The 20,420-nt window shown below is 40.0% G+C and overlaps 4 non-coding genes across 4 annotated transcripts; all 4 read right to left on the reverse strand.

Moving 5' to 3' along the window:
* Window positions 1-2,238: 2,238 nt before the first annotated feature.
* On the reverse strand, window positions 2,239-2,450 carry LOC143729928 (small nucleolar RNA U3). The gene has a single exon (XR_013200178.1). It is a non-coding gene; the product is annotated as a small nucleolar RNA U3 (small nucleolar RNA).
* Window positions 2,451-6,303: 3,853 nt separating this feature from the next.
* On the reverse strand, window positions 6,304-6,513 carry LOC143730029 (small nucleolar RNA U3). The gene has a single exon (XR_013200267.1). It is a non-coding gene; the product is annotated as a small nucleolar RNA U3 (small nucleolar RNA).
* A 156-nt stretch (window positions 6,514-6,669) lies between these two features.
* Window positions 6,670-6,883, reverse strand: LOC143730144 (small nucleolar RNA U3). The gene has a single exon (XR_013200368.1). It is a non-coding gene; the product is annotated as a small nucleolar RNA U3 (small nucleolar RNA).
* Window positions 6,884-19,434: 12,551 nt separating this feature from the next.
* On the reverse strand, window positions 19,435-19,648 carry LOC143729902 (small nucleolar RNA U3). The gene has a single exon (XR_013200154.1). It is a non-coding gene; the product is annotated as a small nucleolar RNA U3 (small nucleolar RNA).
* Window positions 19,649-20,420: the final 772 nt, after the last annotated feature.

Raw genomic sequence — 20,420 nt, forward strand, 5'->3', positions numbered from 1 at the left:
GCATTATTTCCTGAAACCTGTTTCAGGACATGGTCTCCTTGAAAAAAGCGCAGCCCCACTCGGCTGACCAAAAAGTCGCCAGATCCATTCCTTTTTCACCTTGCGCACCACAAAACTAAATTAAACTAATGAAGGCTTTTAGCTCTTCAACTGTCATGTCCCATAGGTTGTCCTCCTTGACTCGATGGGCCTCAGCCACAGTGCAGTCCCTGATGTGTTTCAGCATGCCATCATCCACCAAACACAAAAAGGCTGTAAGGGCATCTTCAATATTGCGCTTGGCGTGCGCTGTGGGGCCTGCCGCTTCTGTTATTACATTTTGGCATTGTCGCCTTCCTCTGTCTTCACCCAACTTTACATAGGTCCACACTGTGCCGTCTTTCGCCGTTTCATGCCTTTGGGCTGAAAATGGGTTTATTGGGCCAGGCTCGTCATCTTGTGGCGGACTGCATTGTCTTGGCACAGAAGGCACATTTGATGGATCAGGATTTTGCACTATTGCCAAAAAAAAAAAGATAAAGAAAAAAAAAAAGAACAGAACAGACTAATTATTTTTTAGTTCATGAAATCATAATCTTGATAGGACTAATTAGCCCATATGATTTCTAATAGCTTGACAAATAATAATAGCAATAGAATAATAATAATGAAAAGGTGTGTGTGCTGGTGGAGGTGTGTGGCTGACGTAAAAATGTGAATGACTGGATCGGTCATCAGGAAAGTTTCGTGTTTGCGTTGGTAACAGTGGTGGGTGTGTGAGGGGAAAATGAATATGATAACCGATCCGATCGGTAAAGCTATAGCCTACATTAGGTAGTTAGAGATGGATAACTTTACTTTGAAGTTACGTTACAACGATTATTGAGCTAGTCTGCCTCGCAAAGTATAAAAAGATAGCGAAGAGAAATATACCTGGAATATTATCCGATGGAACAAGGTCAGTTCCAGGATCAGAGATGTCCAGCCGGCTCTTTTTTCGACGGAGAATGAATTCATTATCTGAATCACTCTCAGCGCTGGATGAACTGTCCAGGGACCAAGAGACGAGCCCGTTCTCATCCTTTGGCGGCATATGTGACGCCATATGACAAAACGGCGAAATACTACGCACATGGCACCCTTTAGCGTGAATATAACACGCGAACCCAAGGCGTCATAAAGTTGACTGGCATCCTTTAGCGTGAATATGAGACGCAGACCCTACCCCACACCTAAACCTACCCATCACAGTGCGTGTTATATTGACGATAAAGGGTGCCATGTGCGTAGTATTTCGCCGTTTTGTCATATGGCGTCACATATGCCGCCAAAGGATGAGAATGCGTTGAAGAGACATCGCTGTCCCTATCTGTATCTGCTCCTCCATCCGACTCCTCATCGTCAAGCATTTTAAGCATGGCTTAAACCACTGTGGCTGTCATTGTTCTTTTTGATGACATTTTGTTAGCTCAATTGTATAATATTTATTAGCGTCGGAATAGCGTGAACAAAAAAAGCCAAATCGTTGCTATGCAACGGGGACACTCATTACAGAGGCGGGAAATGTAGCGGAAGTTTTATGATATCTAATGCGTGCGGTCAAAGTGACCGCCATGTCCATTCTAGGTAGAAATACTCAGAACTGTTTTGTGTTTTCTGATTTTAATAAAATAACAGTGTCAGAATAAAATATACATATATTTAGGAAAAGTCAGAGTCATACAGCCACATGTATTTTATTTTAACAAAGTTATTACACTGTACAATTCAAAAACGGTCAAAATGACCGCCTTGGTAGTTCTAGTGTTAATATAAGTCACACACACATTAACAATTCTTTATGTATTACAATTCTTCTGGGCTCCTCTTTCCAATATTGGACTGCCACAAAGCGTTCCAGAAAAGCTTCTAAAACAATCCACTTTCTCAAAAGGCACAAATGTCAAACAACGCTCAGATCATACCCCTTTCTTCAACATCGACAACAGCAACACAGAAACTTCATCAACGACACAGAGCTGACGTCCAACAAAAAAGTCAAAAACCTACCAACAATTGCTAACTTAGGCATTTCAGAAACTTGACGTTGATTGCATTCTTAAAAAACTTGCAATGTCTGACCTCAAACTGGGGACATATCCAAAGCTCTCTTTACTCTAAAACCCACTTTTTGCAACTGCTGTCTTAGACAAAGTTTGCTGCATAGGACATACAGATGCAAAAACAAAACAATACCAAAATGAGACTTAAATACCAAACACCACTCAGAACATACTCCTTTCTTCAAAATTGCAAAAAGCAATACAGAACACTCATCAACGACAGAGCTCACAACCAAAGCCACTGCTCTGCGCCCAATTCATGTTCAGAAAGGAGCATCATGACTCTTCATCGTGGTTTGGGAGACAAGCACTTTCAAAACACATTTCCAAGCAAAGAACTATAGAAATGATCCCTGAAAATATAGTCTTAACAGTTTATAGAAACTCAATCGGCATTCCATTCTGCTGTGCTTCTCCTCTAAAATGGTTTTGCGTAGTTGAATTTTGTAGGCGCTAAAGTTTACGTGACATTTTAGCGGACACATCGAGGCCAAAAGCAGAAAGGACTTCCACAATCTCTTTGAAGCCTACTGTTAGGATATGTGGAATACAAACAACAATCCATTATGTCTTACTTTTTTGCAGCATACCTACCCGTTTCATGCTTTGTAGTTCATTCGTTGAAGCCAAATTTAGAAAATCTTTTAATAGAAGTCACACACACATTAAAAATTCTTTATGTAGACATTTCAGAAACCTGACATCATTTGAGCACTTAGAAAACATGCTATGGCTGACATCGAAATGTGAAATGAACCCGTGTCAGGCCCGTTTTTTCAATAACACCTGATTTTCATATCTGCTGTCTTATCCGAGATGCAATACCACATCGCTGGAAACATTTCAAGTTTTTGCAGTGATCTGGTATTGTATCTTGGATGAGACAACGTTTGCTTTATACAAAGGACGCTGTGACACGGGCCCCAAGACGAGGAGAGGTTTAAGCTGCCACAAAACACAACCACAAGAGAGACTGGAGCCGGGTTAACATAAATGATATTTTATTTAGCCAAGAACTTAGGAATTTAAACTGGTACTTAGGTTCCTCCCGGGCTGTGGTATCAACAAACCGTGCTTTGTTCCACATATCTGTTACAACGCTAGGCCACCTTAAAAGGTGAAGACAGAACTGAAGAAAGGCAACATCATTAAAAAAGATTTTGCAAGTCTAACTCTGTCTTCTTACTCGTCAGCCAATTTCTCTCTTGGCCAACATGTGCTTCTTCAGCACCTCATACTGAAGGATTCTGTCCTTCAAACCATCTAACCTTGAGTGTAGCAGAGTTCTCAATTTTATGGTGACCTCCATTAGGCCATCATTGCCTACAGCTGTGGGTGGTTCCAAGTTTGGAGTGCGAGTAGGTGGAAATGTTCATGATTGATGTCTTTTCCTAGCCGTGAACTTTTCCATTGGTCCTGGGCTCCTCTTTCCAATTTTGAACTGCCACAAAGCGTTCCAGAAAAGCTTCTAAAACAATCCACTTTCTCAAAAGGCACAAATGTCAAACAACGCTCAGATCATACCCCTTTCTTCAACATCGACAACAGCAACACAGAAACTTCATCAACGACACAGAGATGACGTCCAACGAAAAAGTCAAAAACTTACCAACAATTTCTAACTTAGGCATTTCAGAAACTTGACGTTGATTTTATTCTTAAAAAACTTGCGATGGCTGACCTCGAACTGGGGACATATCCAAAGCTCTCTTTACTCTAAAACCCACTTTTTGCAACTGCTGTCTTAGACAACACACAGTTCTGCATTTCAACAAAGTTTGCTGCATACACTCTCAGAAAAAAAGGTACGAAAGCTGTCACTGGGGCTGTACCTTTTCAAAAGGTACACTTTAGTACCTAAAGGGTGCATATTGGTACCTTAATGGTACATATTAGCACCTGAAATCAGAGGTGGGTAATCCAGGGGTCAGAAAGTAAAAGTCCTGCCATAGTTTATTCCACCCATGAACTCAGTCAGCTGATTTCACTAATTAGTTATATCTCCTGTCTGAATTAGCAAATCCAGGTCAAGTGATTGGAACAAAATACTAAGGAGGACTTTTACTTTCTGAACCTGGACTTTACACCTCTGCATAGCAATGCCACATGTCAGCCAAGAGCAAAGAAATAAACCAGAACTGGACCTTATCGTAGCCAATAATAAACAACTCCACAAACAGCATTACCAGCTTCACTTATTACTAACCAGACTGACTTTATTTCTGTCAGATGTCTACACAAGTTTTTTGTTGAGAATTAACAGAGGTTTAACACTGTTTTTCATTTGAAGTCACCATAACAGTGATTCGTGTTTCCATTAGTTGGCCTCATAATTCTTATTGTATATTTTGTTTTTTTTTGGCTGCTGTGACAGTGCGTTTGTCAAACACATTTGGAGCAGCAAAGAAAGCAAAAGTGAAATGAGATCAGGTGATGATGGTTACCTGTTGATGGTTTTATAATCTTCATGAAACAGACTGATTCACTGAGATATTTTAATCTAACAATTATTTTTTTCACATCACATACCTTGTGTTACTGCAGCATGAGATCAATGAATAATATAACAATAAGTTAGAAGACCTTAACGAACATGAGCACAAAAAAGTCAGTTTATAATGAAACACACAGACATAAAAAATCAGCATATAAATCTCAACAATGGTGACAATCAAAAGTACTATGCTGCAATGCGTGCTGGATACCACCATAGTACAAAATTCCCAGCATGCATTGCAACATGAATAATGCATGAATTTTGTTTGATTCTAAATATTTGCTATTATTTTTTTCTGTTGTTTTTGTTGTGAATTAGTAGCTTTTCAGTGATGTTCTGAATTAATCTGTTTATCTAAATATTTGTGACTGTCACCATTGTTGAGATTCATGTGCTGGTTGTTGATATCTGTGTGTGTCAGCGTAAGCCAAATTTTTTTTAATTCATTTTTGGTAAAATGTCTAAACTGACTGTTACATTGCTGGACCTCTTGCTGCAGTAATACAGGGTTTGTGATGTGATTATATTAGTGGAACAAGATAATTGATAGATTATAAAAATCTCAGTAAATCAGTCTACTGCATGATGATTATTAAACCATCACTAGGTAACCATCATAACCTGATCTTATTTCACTTTAGCTTCCTTAGCTGTTGCAGATGTGTATTTTTAAGTGAAAGTGAAAGTGACACGTGATGGCCAAGTATAGTAACCCATACTTGGAATTTGACCTCTGCATTTAACCCATCCAAGTAAGTGCACACACATTAGGAGCAGAGTAGTGAGTAGTGAACACACACACACTGCAAACGTGGATACACACACCCGGAGCAGCGGGCAGCCTTGAGTGGCGCCCGGGGAGCGATTGGGGGTTAGATGCCTTGCTCAAGGACACCTCAGTCATATTCCTGCCGGTACTGGAATCGAACCAGCAACCTTTGAGTCACCAGTCCAACTCTGTTACCATTAGGCCATGACTGCCCCTATAACAAACACACTATCATAGCAGCCAAAAAAGACAAAATATATAATAAGAGTTAAGAGCCCAACTAATGGAAACACTAATCACTGTTATGGTGACTTCAAATGAAACAGAGTTAAACCTCTGTTAATTCTCAATAAAACTTCTGTAGAAGTCTGACAGAAATAAAGTCAATCTGGTTAGTAATAAGGGAAGCTGGTAATGCTGTTTGTGTAGTTGTTTAATCCTCCTCTGCTGAGATCTTCACAGATTTAATGTCTTCTTTTCTCTTCCAGTTGATTTCATCTGAGGCTGTAGCTGAAATTACTCCATATTTAATATACACATATGTTTTGGCTACGATAAGGTCCAGTTCTGGTTTATTTCTTTGCTCTTGGCTGACATGTGGCATTGCTATGCAGAGGTGTAAAGTCCAGGTTTAGAAAGTAAAGTAGTATTATAATTTTATTCCAATCACCTGGATTTGCTAATTCATACAGGAGATGGAACTAATTAGTGAAATCAGCTGATGGGTGGAATAAACATATGGCAGGACTTTTACTTTCTGACCCCGGGATTACCCACCTCTGATTTCAGGTGCTAATATGTACCATTAAGGTACCAATATGCACCCTTTAGGTACTAAAATGTACCTTTTGAAAAGGTACAGCCCCAGTGACAGCTTCCGTACCTTTTTTTCTGAGAGTGTAGGACCTACAGATGCAAAAACAAAACAATTCCAAAATGAGACTTAAATACCAAACACCACTCGGAACATACTCCTTTCTTCAATATTGCAGAAAGCAATACAGAACACTCATCAACGACAGAGCTCACAACCAAAGCCACTGCTCTGCGCCCAATTCATGCTCAGAAACGAGCATCATGACTCTTCTTCACAGGTTGGGAGACAAGCACTTTCGGAACACATTTCCAAGCAAGGAACAATAAAAATGATCCCTGAAAATATACTATTAACAGTTTATAGAAAATCAATTGGCATTCCATTCTGCTGCGCTTCTCCTCTAAAATGGTTTTGTGTAGTTGAATTTTGTTGAAACAAAGTTTGCTGCATAGGACATAGAGATGCAAAAACAAAACAATTCCAAAATGAGACTTAAATACCAAACACCACTCAGAACATACTCCTTTCTTCAATATTGCAAAAAGCAATAAAAAACGCTCATCAACGACACAGAGCTCACAACCAAAGTCACTGCTCTGTGCCCAATTCATGCTCAGAAAGGAGCATCATGACTCTTCATCGTGGGTTGGGAGACAAGCACTTTCAAAACACATTTCCAAGCAAAGAACTATAGAAATGATCCCTGAAAATATAGTCTTATCGGTTTATAGAAACTCAATCGGCATTCCATTCTGCTGCGCTTCTCCTCTAAAATGGTTTTGCGTAGTTGAATTTTGTAGGCGCTAAAGTTTACGTGACATTTTAGCGCACACATCGGAGCCAAAAGCAGAAAGGACTTCCACAATCTCTTTGAAGCCGACTGTTAAGATATGTGGAATACAAACAACAATCCATAATGTCATACTTTTTTGCAGCATAGCTATCCGTTTCATGCTTTGTAGTTCATTCGTTGAAGCTAAATTTAGAAAATCTTTTAATAGAAGGGTAGCGACAATGAGTCTTACATTAAATTAGCTCAAATTATATATAGGGAATTTAATAATTAATCATGAATGATTAATATATTGCACATTACAGTTAAATTATCGAAGCTGAAAATAGATCGATTGTATATATGAATGATCACCATAATGGGTTATGGTTCGTCATTAATATATCAATAGTCGTATTACAGATCGATTATATGAGATAACCTTAAATGGAATTAATTTAGTTATCGAACAATCTGTTTGTCCAGCAAACGGCCGTAAGATTCACTCATCAACTTCCCAATAAAAGTTATCACTTCTTATAAACTCCAAGAAATATTAATTTTCTGGCCGTGAACATTAAATTTCCTGTGTTTATAAAATTAAACTAGCCTACTCAACGTAGTAAATAATAAAGCTTTTGTAGCTAAAGGGTCGAACATTTCATTGACTTTGTAAAAATGAGCATTTTAGACCGAAAGCAATCAAGAATATAATGGTTTTAATAATTGGAATAATAATACATTGAACTACAATTCACACATAATATATATGTATATACAACCAGGGCAGACAGAACGGAAGACATTACAAACACGAATTTACAATAGGATGAGAGAGGGAGAGAAAACGAGAGAGAGAGAGAGAGAGATACCGAACGTGAAGTTACCAAGGAAATAGTTCAGAGTTCATCTCCCTCGGGAGGGAGAGGCGAAAAATGAAAATAAAACTTAGTAAAGAAAGAAAAAGAAAAGAAACGCGTTGTAAAGCTCCCTAAGGAGCCATGGGACCGGAAACCTCTCACAGGGAAAGTGCTCTCTGAGAAACTTCTGTGTCAGTCTCTTATTGAGAGGAGGGGTTCACGCCTGCTTCGCGTATGTGAACCAATCATCTTAGAGCAGCTCGAGCGGGAAAAGTTCTTCTTTGTCTTGTCAGGATAATTTATGATGGTATAACATTTTGTCATTTCTAGCCAGAAAGATTGTACACACAGAACAATACATTTTACTGTAATATCCTATGTATGACTTGTTTAGTCAAAACAAGACGGTCAAACAGGTACCAAGAATGGCCGGAAAGAGTAGAAGAAACATGAAGTTACATTCATATGCAGAATTACACACATTTAATGTTCACTCACATGACTATAAAGCCATAATACCGGCTACCATGACCTAGGAAAGATCAAATTCATGTTTATACATTTCTTAAGTGGTTATACTTATAGAAAATATATAATTGCAGAGTATATTCCTCTTTCTTTATCAGAATTCAAGTGGGAGCTGTGATTCCCTTGGAATTCCTTTTGGGGGTCATAAAGTTTTATGACCTAGCAAGAGGGAGAGTTACAGAAGATGATCCTGTTAGGTAATCTTTCTTTAGAAATACACTTAAGATTTGAAGTTACAGACCAGTCTCCAATTACATCTATAGAATAAGACAAAACTAATTAGATATGCATGCATACAGGAAGGTCAGATACAATACTGTGTTATATACATTAAGGACATTCCTATCCTAAGTTGCACACAAAGGACGTTTGTGTGCGGGTATGTGTGGTGTGTGTGTGTGTGTGTATCCTTAGGTATACTGTCCATCCGTGGTGTGCACCACGTGAGGGTTTCGAGAACAACGGGGACCTGTTTCTTGATTGCGCAATGCGTCATTAATGGTTAATCAATGACCTGCTGGCAGACATTGGGGCACCATTTCACATGATTCAAGGTTTTGTGAATTAAACATATATGTGACCCGCTCTGGCGAAATGAGTCGGAAGTCGCTACGTTCTATTTTGAGATATGGCCACTTACAGTTATTAACATTGAAAATATAGATTTTTTTTTTTTTTACCTTATATGAAAGAAAAGGTCTTCAAAATGAATCTCCCAAAGTTTCATCACCACAGTAATTGCAAAAATGCACTTAAATGGCTGTTTAAGTTGACTTGCAACTCTTAATCTCACAAAGAATATCTCGAATAACGCTGTTTTAACAGCCGGCTCAACCGAGGATTTCGCACAAGGATTTTCCTATGTTTTGGTATTCCCTGAGACGTCATGATCTCAGTTATCCAAATATTATGTGAAAACGTCAGTCCCTTAACCTATCAAAATTTTCAGAGTCTCCTCAGTTGCCAATAGGAAGCCCTGTTTACAGCCTTGTGCAACGCGATTGGTCCATCTACCATCCTGTCAGATTTTCTCCAAAATATCTCCTTAAAAAGTTTGCGTTTCACTTAATACTTTGTATTCAACCTTGTCATTTTTATAGTGTAGTGTGCCATACCGTGTGTTTAATGTTTAGGGTAATGTCGTCTAAAGAAAGTGAAATAGCTAAAGCATTAAACTCCGTTGACGCCTCCAATTTGCGCTCTGCTGCTGGCCAGAAAGACTGGATAAAGCTGGTGAATGACTACTTTGGATGTAGTGATGTGCCATCTGATGACACTGACAGCGATGAAGACAGTGAAGACAGTGACTTTGACTCACAACCAACTTTGGAGCCTGCTACCCATACTGGCGATGACAACGACGTCGACGACAACATTGAGGACTTCTCGAGCGAGCAGCCTGTCACTGACATAGGCGAGGTGGAGAGGGCTATGTCCACCTGTGAAGCAGTGTGTGTGGGTACGGTGAATGAAAACCGAGAAGATGAGATCACAAAAATTTGTGCGTTTTCTTGCAAAGGTTGTAAACTAAACAATGGGCAAGAGTGTTTTAAATCTTTCGAGGAGGACTTCGTTTTCGACCTTCGATTATCCATGGCGTCTCTTTCTGAAAACGAGAAAGACCTAATTCTTCTGGGGAAGATCAGCTGTCACTTCCAGAATGATAAATTCACGTGTTCGACGAAGAAAATCCAGCGAGAGCGTCAACATCAAAGGTCGGAATATTACTTGGATGGAAAAAGAATTTGCCGTGAAACATTCAAGTTCCTACATTGGTAAGTAGGCCTAGCTTTACAACCATTACACTTATGCGACTGACCAGAAGTATGTTCTTGATTTTACTGACAGTAGCTTACGTGATGTTCCCGTTAAATTTCAGCATCAGCCAGAATAAACTGACAGCTCTGCTGAAACACTACAAGGAACACGGCTTGAGCCCACGAGTTAAAATGTCTGGAGGTCGCCAGAGAAGAGATCAGAGACTGCTCACACATGACGACATCTGCCGTGTTGTTTCGTTCATCGTGAACTTCGCAGAGCTTCACGCATTGGTTCTCCCTGGTCGCATTCCCGGGTATAAACGTTTCGATGTGAAGTTGCTGCCATCTCATCACACCAAGGCGACAGTTTTCCGTGCTTATGAAAGCGCAATTAAGGCAAGAGGTAGGTGTTGTCCAATGTCGTAGTGGTACAATAAGAGGGGGGTAAATGTAGTAGGCTATGCAGAATCAGATGTTTAAAAAGACATGCAGAACATGTTTGATGATGGAAGCTTATTGCTGTGATATTAATCCTGTAAGGCCTGTATACTTGTAAACTTACTCTTAATCATAGTCTGATGGTTTCCAGGACTTAGCGGGTTCAATCTTAAATCAGGATCCAAGTGGGATTTGGCAATGTTAATAGTTGCATTTGAAATTATGTAAATAAGCCTACACTGCAAATAAGCCTATGCTGAAAAAACATAAGTAGATCTACCTTTCCTGATTACAACAGCATTAAAAAAAACTGAGATGTTGAAAACAGTGCATTGATACAGAAATTAAGCAAGCCTTTCCCTACTTTGTTTCATCAGAACATCGTGTGGTGAGTCTTGTGACCTTTCGACGCCTGTGGAAGACCCTTGTGCCCTACATTGTGCGTACAAAGCCAATGACTGACTTGTGTTGGCAATGCCAAAAGAACAACTCCATCATTTACAAGTCCGCTAACCTGACTGAGGCAGAGAAATCCAGTCGCTGCAGAAAACAGGAGGATCACCTTGTGAAAGTCACCCTAGAACGTTCACTCTATCAAGAGATGGTCCAGAAAGCTAGGGATACCGTGAAAAACAATGCCATTCATGAACTCTGCCCATGTGATCCATGCTCCCAAGACATCACGATGCATTATTCCTTCGATTATGCACAGCAGGTGCATTATCCCTCTGACCCTCTTCAGCCTGGTCCCATGTATTTTTTGACACCCCGCAAGTGTGGCTTGTTTGGCATCAACTGTGAGGCCATTCCCAGACAAGTGAATTACCTTATTGATGAATGTGTATGCACCACAAAAGGAGCGAATGCTGTGGTGTCATTCATTGACCACTTTTTCAAGCATTATGGCATGGGTGAAAAGGATGTGGAGCTGCATTGTGACAACTGTACAGGACAAAACAAGAACAACACTGTGCTGCAATACCTGCTGTGGAGAGTGCTTCATGGTTTGCATGAAACAATCACATTAAATTTTCTCATAGCAGGACATACAAAGTTTGCACCAGATTGGGCATTCGGGCTGGTAAAACAAACGTATCGCAGGAAGATGGTTTCCTGTCTGAATGACATTGTAGATGCTGTTAGAAGTAGCACACAGACTGGAGTCAACATCGCACAACTTGCCGGGGGAGAAGATGGGAAAGTCGTTGTGAATCAGCGTGACTGGAAGTCATTCCTCAAGCCATTCTTCCGACCTCTCCCTGGTATAACCAAACACCAGATTACAGGTATGTAGATTACATCAATAACGTGCTGATATATGTAGGTAATTGTTAAAGTGTGTGCGTGTGTGTGTTTGTAAGAATGGAGGATTTACTCTTTTTTTTTTCTCAATCTTCTGTATTTTCAGAATGAGCAAAGACTATCCTGGCTGGGTGTTCTACAAGGAATTTGCCAATTCTGAGGAACGTGGAATATGTCTGCTCAAAGAGGATGCACCACCAATGCAGAGACCCCCTGCTGTCAAGCCTCCTGGTTTGGATTTGAAACGTCAGGACTATCTTTACCAACACATTCGTGAGTTTTGCACTGACAATACAAAGGACATTACATGCCCAAAACCAGCTCGGGAGGTGAGCTGTTTCACTGAGAAAGAAATATGATTTCTGTGTTTATGCCACACACACTCTCTCACTAACTCACTGACTCTCTCTCAGTCTCCCTCTCTCTCTCTTTCTCTCTCTATGTAGATACATGTATATAGTCAATGTCTCTCTGCCACACACACACACACAGACACACACACACACACACACACACACACACTGAACAGTCATTCACTGACGTTTTGCCACTCTCTCAAAGGCTTTAAAGCGAAAAAATGTAGTATGTCTGTACTGACTCTCTCTCAGTCTCCCTCTCTCTCTCTCTCTATGTAGATACATGTATATATAGTCAACGTCTCTCTGCCACACACACACACACACACACACACACACACACACACTGACATTTTGCCACTGTCTCAAAGGCTTTAAAGCAAAAATTTAGTATGTCTGTACGGACTCTCTCTCAGTCACTCTTTCTCTCAGTCTCCCTTTCTCTCTCTCTCTCACACACACACACACACACACACACACACACACACACACACACACACACACACACACACACACACACACACACACGCACACACACACACACACACACACACACACACACTGACATTTTGGCACTGTCTCAAAGGCTTGAAAGCGAAAATATTGTATGTTTGTAAAATCTTTGGAGGTATTCATCAATGTTCCTGTTACACATCCAGAATACTGTATTTTAGTGTATTTTAGCTACACTACTGTAGCTAAAATGTCTGTATGTGATATTTGATCTGCTTATGTTTTTATTGTCCTTTTTAATATATATATCTGTTCTGTCTTTTGTGGTTTCGGACATGAGTCTGTCAAATCAGCTGAATTGAATTGTATTGAATTTAAATGAATTGAATCTCTGTAAAAAGCGCCTTAAATTATTATTGAATTATTTGATAAATATTGAATAATATGTAATAAATATTTTTAAATAATTGATGTTTCAGTCTGATTTAATAGTTTTTTTTAAGTATCTAAATGCCTTTAGTAAAATCATGTTGTAAAAAGACTGGATGCAGCTCTGGATGCCAAGGATTACTGAAGAGGTCATCAAAAAACGGACGGAAAACTTTAAATGCGATTATCTCGGGTTTTCAGTTGGAAAAAGGTGCTGCCACGCCATAATTCAAATGAATGTAACTTCATAACCATTTAAGATAGGACTTTGACCAATACATCATTTTAAAGCTTATGTTCTCATCTTTCCAAAGATAGCAATATCTCAATTTTGAGTTCTTGGTCACTGTGACTCATTTTGCTGGATCAGGTCACATATGTGTTCATATTTGTTCAGTAGTGAAAGGAAAACAGGATTTGGTCAGTCGCTACAGAAGTCACACAATTCAATTCAATTCAATTCAAATTTATTTGTATAGCGCTTTTCACAATACACATTGTCTCAAAGCAGCTTTACAGAAAGTGCATTTCGGAAATGTACATAGAAAATACAGTTAGTTAATCAAGTAGTAATTTATGGCATAACATATTGCCGGCTTTGAGTCGTCTCTTCACAGGCGTCGAGTCGTCTCTTCACAGGCGTTGGGGCATCTGAAGTCTCCGTGAGAGGCTGGATACAAACTGGAGCTGACGAACGCTATTTACCTCGGGACTAGCGTCCCGAGATAACAGCAGAAAGGCAGATGGGAAATAATTAGCATAGCTGATGTTCATAATGTTAATGCATTCGAACTGATTCAGCAGTAGTATTAAAGGTTAAGCATTAAGTGAATGCTTGGTTAAAGAGATGCGTCTTTAATCTAGTTTTAAACTGGGACAGCGAGTCTGAGTCTCGAACAATATCAGGAAGGCTATTCCAGAGTTTAGGAGCTAAATGTGAGAACGCCCTCCCTCCTTTAGTGGACTTAGATATCCTAGGAATGACCAGAAGCCTCGAATTTAGTGATCTTAAAGAGCGCGATGGATTGTATGGCGATAGAAGGTCTGTTAAATACACAGGAGCTAAACCATTTAGGGCTTTATGGGTCAGTAGGAATACTTTGTAATTGATACGTAACTTAATAGGTAACCAGTGTAGAGATGATAAAATAGGTGTTATATGATCATATTTTCTTGATCTAGTAAGAACTCTAGCGGCTGCATTTTGCATAACTGTAGCGTGTTTATTGAGGATGCAGGACAACCAGCTAATAAAGCATTACAGTAATCTAGTCTCGAGGTCATGAATGCATGAACTAACTTTTCTGCATCAGAAACAGATAGCATGTTACGTAGCTTAGCAATGTTTCTAAGGTGGACAAAGGCTGTTCTTGTAATATATGAAATATGATTTTAGAAAGTCAAGTTCCGCTCTAGTATAACACCCAGGTCTTTTACTGTAGTGGATAAAGTAACAGGACATCCTTCTAAATTAAAGTTGTATTGTAAGGGATTTTGTGGGTAGTTTTTTGGACCAATAAGTAGTACCTCCGTTTTATCTGAATTTAATAGCAGGACATTACACGTCATCCAGCATTTTATATCATTTAGACACTCTGTCAATTTAGATAAGTTAGTGTTTTCATCTGGTCGTGATGAGATATATAATTGAGTGTCATCAGCATAACAGCGGAAATTAATTCCATGTTTTCTTATAATATTACCAAGTGGCAGCATGTATATTGAGAATACCAGAGGGCCTAACACCGATCCTTGCGGCACTCCATAGTCTACTGACGTTATCTTTGATTTTTCCCCATTTAAACAGACAAAATGGTAACGGTCTGATAAGTACGATCTAAACCAGCTTAATGCCTGTCCCTGAACACCAGTGTAGTTTTGTAGTCGACCCAAGAGTATTTTATGATCTATAGTGTCGAACGCAGCGCTAAGATCGAGTAGAACTAGTATTGAGATACAGCCTTGGTCAGAAGCTAAAAGTAAATCATTTGTAATTTTAACTAGCGCAGTTTCTGTGCTATGATGCGGTCTGAATCCCGACTGGAATTTTTCATAGATATCATTTTCTTGCAAGAAAGAACACAATTGAGCGGACACAACTTTTTCTAGTATTTTAGACATAAATTGATGATTTGAGATGGGTCTGTAATTTGCTAAGTTATTTGGATCTAATTGCGGTTTCTTAATGAGAGGTTTTATTACCGCCAGCTTGAATATTTTTGGAACATGACCTAAAAATAAAGATGAGTTAATAATATTAAGAAGAGGCTCTTCCACTACAGGTAACACTTCTTTCAGTAGTTTAGTGGGTATTGGATCTAATAAACATGTTGTTGGTTTAGATGCAATGATAAGTTTATTAAGCTCTTCCTGTCCTATATTTGTAAAGCGGTGTAGTTGTTCTAGAGGGGCCATATTTGAGGCTGAATCATAAGACATCATAGAGGATTGTATATTTACAATTGTGTTTCGGATGCTTTCTATTTTCTCATTGAAGTAATTCATAAAATCATTACTACTATATTGTAACGGAATATTTTGCTCTGGTGATGTTTGTTTATTTGTTAGTCTAGCCACGGTGTTGAATAAAAACCTTGGATTATTTTGGTTATTTTCTATTAGTTTGCGGAGATGCTCAGCCCTGGCTGCTTTTAGAGCCTTTTTATAACGTGACATACTGTCTTTCCACGCGATTCTAAAGACCTCTAAATTAGTTTGTTTCCATTTACGCTCTAAGTTACGAGTTTCTCTCTTGATTGCATGCGTAGCATTGTTGTACCATGGTGCTTTAGTTTTCTCTCTAACCTTTTTTAATCTAATTGGTGCAACAATATCTAGTGTACTAGAGAACATGGTGCTCAAACTGCTAGTCATTTCCTCTAGTTCATCTGTTTGTTTGGGTGCACTGAGCAGCTGAGATAGATCAGGTAAGCTATTTGAGAATCTATCTATAGTGGTTGGAAGGATTGTTCTGCCTGGTCGATAACGTGGCGCAACATTACAAATTTCAGCAGTACGTATTACGCAAGATACCATGTAATGATCAGTGAGATCGTCACTTTGCGGTATAATATTTATATCAGTTGGATTGGTTCCATATGATATAATTAAATCTAGTGTATGATTCAGACGATGAGTGGGACCACTGACGTTTTGCGTGACCCCAAAGGAGTTTAATAAATCTGTAACCGCAGCCCCTAACGCATCATTTGTATTATCTACGTGTATGTTAAAGTCTCCAACAATTATTGCTTTATCGACATTGACCAATAGATCTGAGAGAAAGTATGCAAACTCTTTTAGGAAGTCAGCATAGGGCCCTGGAGGTCTATATAGGGTAGCCAAGGCTAGAGATAATATGGATTTGTTTCTTACATCTAAGAGCGTAACATTTAGCACAAGTACTTCAAATGAATTAAACCTGTGACCTGTTTTCTGAGTAAGATTAAGAATATCTCTATAGATTGTTGCAACACCGCCGCCACGACCGATCAGACGGGGCTCATGCTTGTAACAGTATCCTGGTGGAGTAGACTCATTTAGACCGAAATAATCATTTGGTTTAAGCCAGGTTTCAGTAAGGCAAAGTACATCGAAACTATTATCTGTGACCATTTCATTTACAATGACCGCCTTAGGTGTGAGCGATCTAATGTTTAGAAGACCTAGCTTTAGAAATTGTTTTTGTTCACTGGTTTAGTGGTTTTGTTTCTGGTTTAATTACAATAAGATTTTTGCTAGATCCTACACTAGATTTATTGTTTGGCCTCACTAAGCAAGGAATAGACACAGTTTCTATATAATGTTCAACACTACTTATATCAATTAAGTTGGGACAGCAAAGACTGTGATTTGGACTTTGACTTACTAGTCATATGGTGTGTAACGTCTTGGAGATGTTGTCCGACAGAACAGCCGCTCCGATTCTGCTGGGGTGCAGGCCATCAGCACGGTAGAGCCTAGGTCGCTCCCAGAAAAGATTCCAATTATTTACAAAGAGCAGTTTCTGTTCATCACACCATGACATTAACCATTCATTTAGAGCAAATAATCTACTGAACCTTTCTTGTCCTAGTCGGTACGTGGGAAGCGGTCCAGACACGATGATCGTTGCTTCAGGCGATGTGCTGCGAACCGTCTCGATCAGGCTTCTGTAGTCCTTCTTCAGAACCTCCTGTCTGCCGCAGCCTGATGTCGTTCGTTCCCGCGTGTAGCACCACAGCACCGACGCGCTCGTCACCGTTCAGGATCTCGGGAATCTGTGCAGCGACATCAAGAACACGAGCACCAGGAAAGCAGTGAGTGCGCACCTTACGCTTACCTGAGGTAGCACGGACATGACTGACCATGGAAGTGCCAATGATCACGGCGGCATCACGTTCCGACTCGCGAAGAGGGGAGAAGCGGTTCCGGGTGGAGATCTCGAAGACCGGGAGGGGCGGGGAGGTCCTTGGTCTGGTCCTGGCTCGTGTCTTCCGCTGTGGGATCACCCAGGGTCCATGGTGTTGCCTCCGTGCCGGAGTGAGTGAAGGCAGAGATGATCGCGTCCTCCTGGGCAGAGAAACGCACGGAGTAGACGAAATCGGAGTCCAAAAGTTACTAACCACTGACTTGTGAGCATCGGCGCGTGATGTTTCAAGCGCTGATCGCCGATCTCGCAGCTCGGCTTGCTTCACCAGCAGAACACGAATCTGCTTCTCCACCGGCTCCAGCTCCAATCGTACCGAAAACAGCTCGAATGTGTCCTCACCTGCACTCAGAGGTAACGTTAGACACACATCCGATATGTTCGCCATTATAACAGATGAACAGTAAATTAGTAGTGATAGTACCAATATCACTACTAATTTAGGACTGAAATGATGGATATAACCCGTATCCTTTCAGTGAAACGGGTGTAAAATGAGAGGGTCGATAGGCGCAAGGCCACGCGTGAAATGCTAGCGGGCTAAAGGCTAGTAGCCGAGATTCGGAAAGTTGGATCTAAGTAGCGATATCAAAGCAATCCGATTGTTTTTTATAAGGAATAGTGTCGAGGATAAGTTCACATGATATAAAAATAGAAAGTGCTTGTTTATAAATGAGTGGTAAAGAAGAAAATCAGAGATTAATGAATCAATTCAACGGAGCTCCAAACACAAACACAGACCGCACGCGCATGCGCAGAAAAAGAAAAAGTCCATTTCAGTAACACAAACATTAACAATTATTTATGTAGACATTTCAGAAACCTGACGTCATTTGAGCACTTAGAAAACATGCTGTGACTGACATCGAAATGTGAAATGAACCCGTGTCAGGCCCGTTTTTTCAATAACACCTGATTTTCATATCTGCTGTCTTATCCAAGATGCAATACCACATCGCTGGAAACATTTCAAGTTTTTGCAGTGATATTGTATGGTATCTTGGATGAGACAACGTTTGCTTTATACAAAGGATAATTTGACTCGGGCCCCAAGAGGAGGAGAGGTTTAAGCTGCCACAAAACACAACCACAAGAGAGACGGGAGCCGGGTTAACAGAAATGATCTTCTATTTAGCCAAGAACCTAGGAATTTAAACTGGCACTTAGGTTCCTTCCGGGCTGTGGTATCAACAAACCGGGCTTTGTTCCACACATCTGTTACAACGCTAGGCCACCTTAAAAGGGGAAGACAGAACTGAAGAAAGGCAACATCATTAAAGAAGATTTTGCAAGTCTAACTCTGTCTTCTTACTCTTCAGCTGGTTTCTCTCTTGGCCAACGTATGCTTCAGCACCTCATACTGAAGGATTCTGTCCTTCAAACCATCTAACCTTGAGTGTAGCAGAGTTCTCAATTTTATGGTGACCTCCATTAGGCCATCATTGCCTACAGCTGTGGGTGGTTCCAAGTTTGGAGTTTGAGTAGGTGGAAATGTTCATGATTGATGTCTTTTCCTAGCCGTGAGCTTCTCCATTGGTCCTGGGCTCCTCTTTCCAATATTGGACTGCCACAAAGCGTTCCAGAAAAGCTTCTAAAACAATCCACTTTCTCAAAAGGCACAAATGTCAAACAACGCTCAGATCATACCCCTTTCTTCCACATCGACAACAGCAACACAGAAACTTCATCAACGACACAGAGCTGACGTCCAACGAAAAAGTCAAAAACCTACCAACAAAAGCTAAATTAGGCATTTCAGAAACTTGACGTTGATTACATTTTTAGAAAACTTGCAATGGCTGACCTCAAACTGGGCACGTATCCAAAGCACTCTTTACTCTAAAACCCACTTTTTGCAACTGCTGTCATAGACTACACACAGTTCCGCATTTCAACAAAGTTTGCTGCATAGTACCTACAGATGCAAAAACAAATAATTACAAAATGAGACTTGAATACCAAACACCACTCAGAACATACTCCTTTCTTCAGTATTGCAAAAAGCAATAAAGAACACTCATCAACAACACAGAGCTCACAACCAACGTCACTGCTCTGTGCCCAATTCATGCTCAGAAAGGAGTATCATGACTCTTCATCATGGGTTGGGAGACAAGCAATTTCAAAACACATTTCCAAGCAAAGCACTATAGAAATGATTCCTGAAAATATAGTCTTATCGGTTTATAGAAACTCAATCGGCATTCCATTCTGCTGCGCTTCTCCTCTAAAATGGTTTTGCGTAGTTGAATTTTGTAGGCGCTAAAGTTTACGTGACATTTTAGCGCACACATCGGAGCCAAAAGCAGAAAGGACTTCCACAATCTCTTTGAAGCCGACTGTTAAGATATGTGGAATACAAACAACAATCCATAATGTCATACTTTTTTGCAGCATAGCTACCCGTTTCATGCTTTGTAGTTCATTCGTTGAAGCTAAATTTATAAAATCTTTTAATAGAAGTCACACACACATTAACAATTCTTTATGTAGACAATTCAGAAACCTGAAGTCATTTGAACACTTAGAAAACATGCTATGACTGACATCGAAATGTGAAATGAACCCGTGTCAGGCCCGTTTTTTCAATAACATCTGATTTTCATATCTGCTGTCTTAATTGAGATGCAATACCACATCGCTGGAAACATTTCAAGTTTTTGCAGTGATGTGGTATGGTATCTTGGATGAGACAACGTTTGCTTTATACAAAGGATAATTTGACTCGGGCCCCAAGAGGAGGAGAGGTTTAAGCTGCCACAAAACACAACCACAAGAGAGACGCGAGCCGGGTTAACAGAAATGATCTTCTATTTAGCCAAGAACCTAGGAATTTAAACTGGCACTTAGGTTCCTTCCGGGCTGTGGTATCAACAAACCGGGCTTTGTTCCACACATCTGTTACAACGCTAGGCCACCTTAAAAGGGGAAGACAGAACTGAAGAAAGGC

The sequence above is a fragment of the Siphateles boraxobius genome, unplaced genomic scaffold, assembly GCF_051911475.1.
Source record: "Siphateles boraxobius isolate OS27281-9 unplaced genomic scaffold, OSU_SipBor_1 8, whole genome shotgun sequence".
NCBI classification, from domain to species: Eukaryota; Metazoa; Chordata; class Actinopteri; order Cypriniformes; family Leuciscidae; genus Siphateles; species Siphateles boraxobius.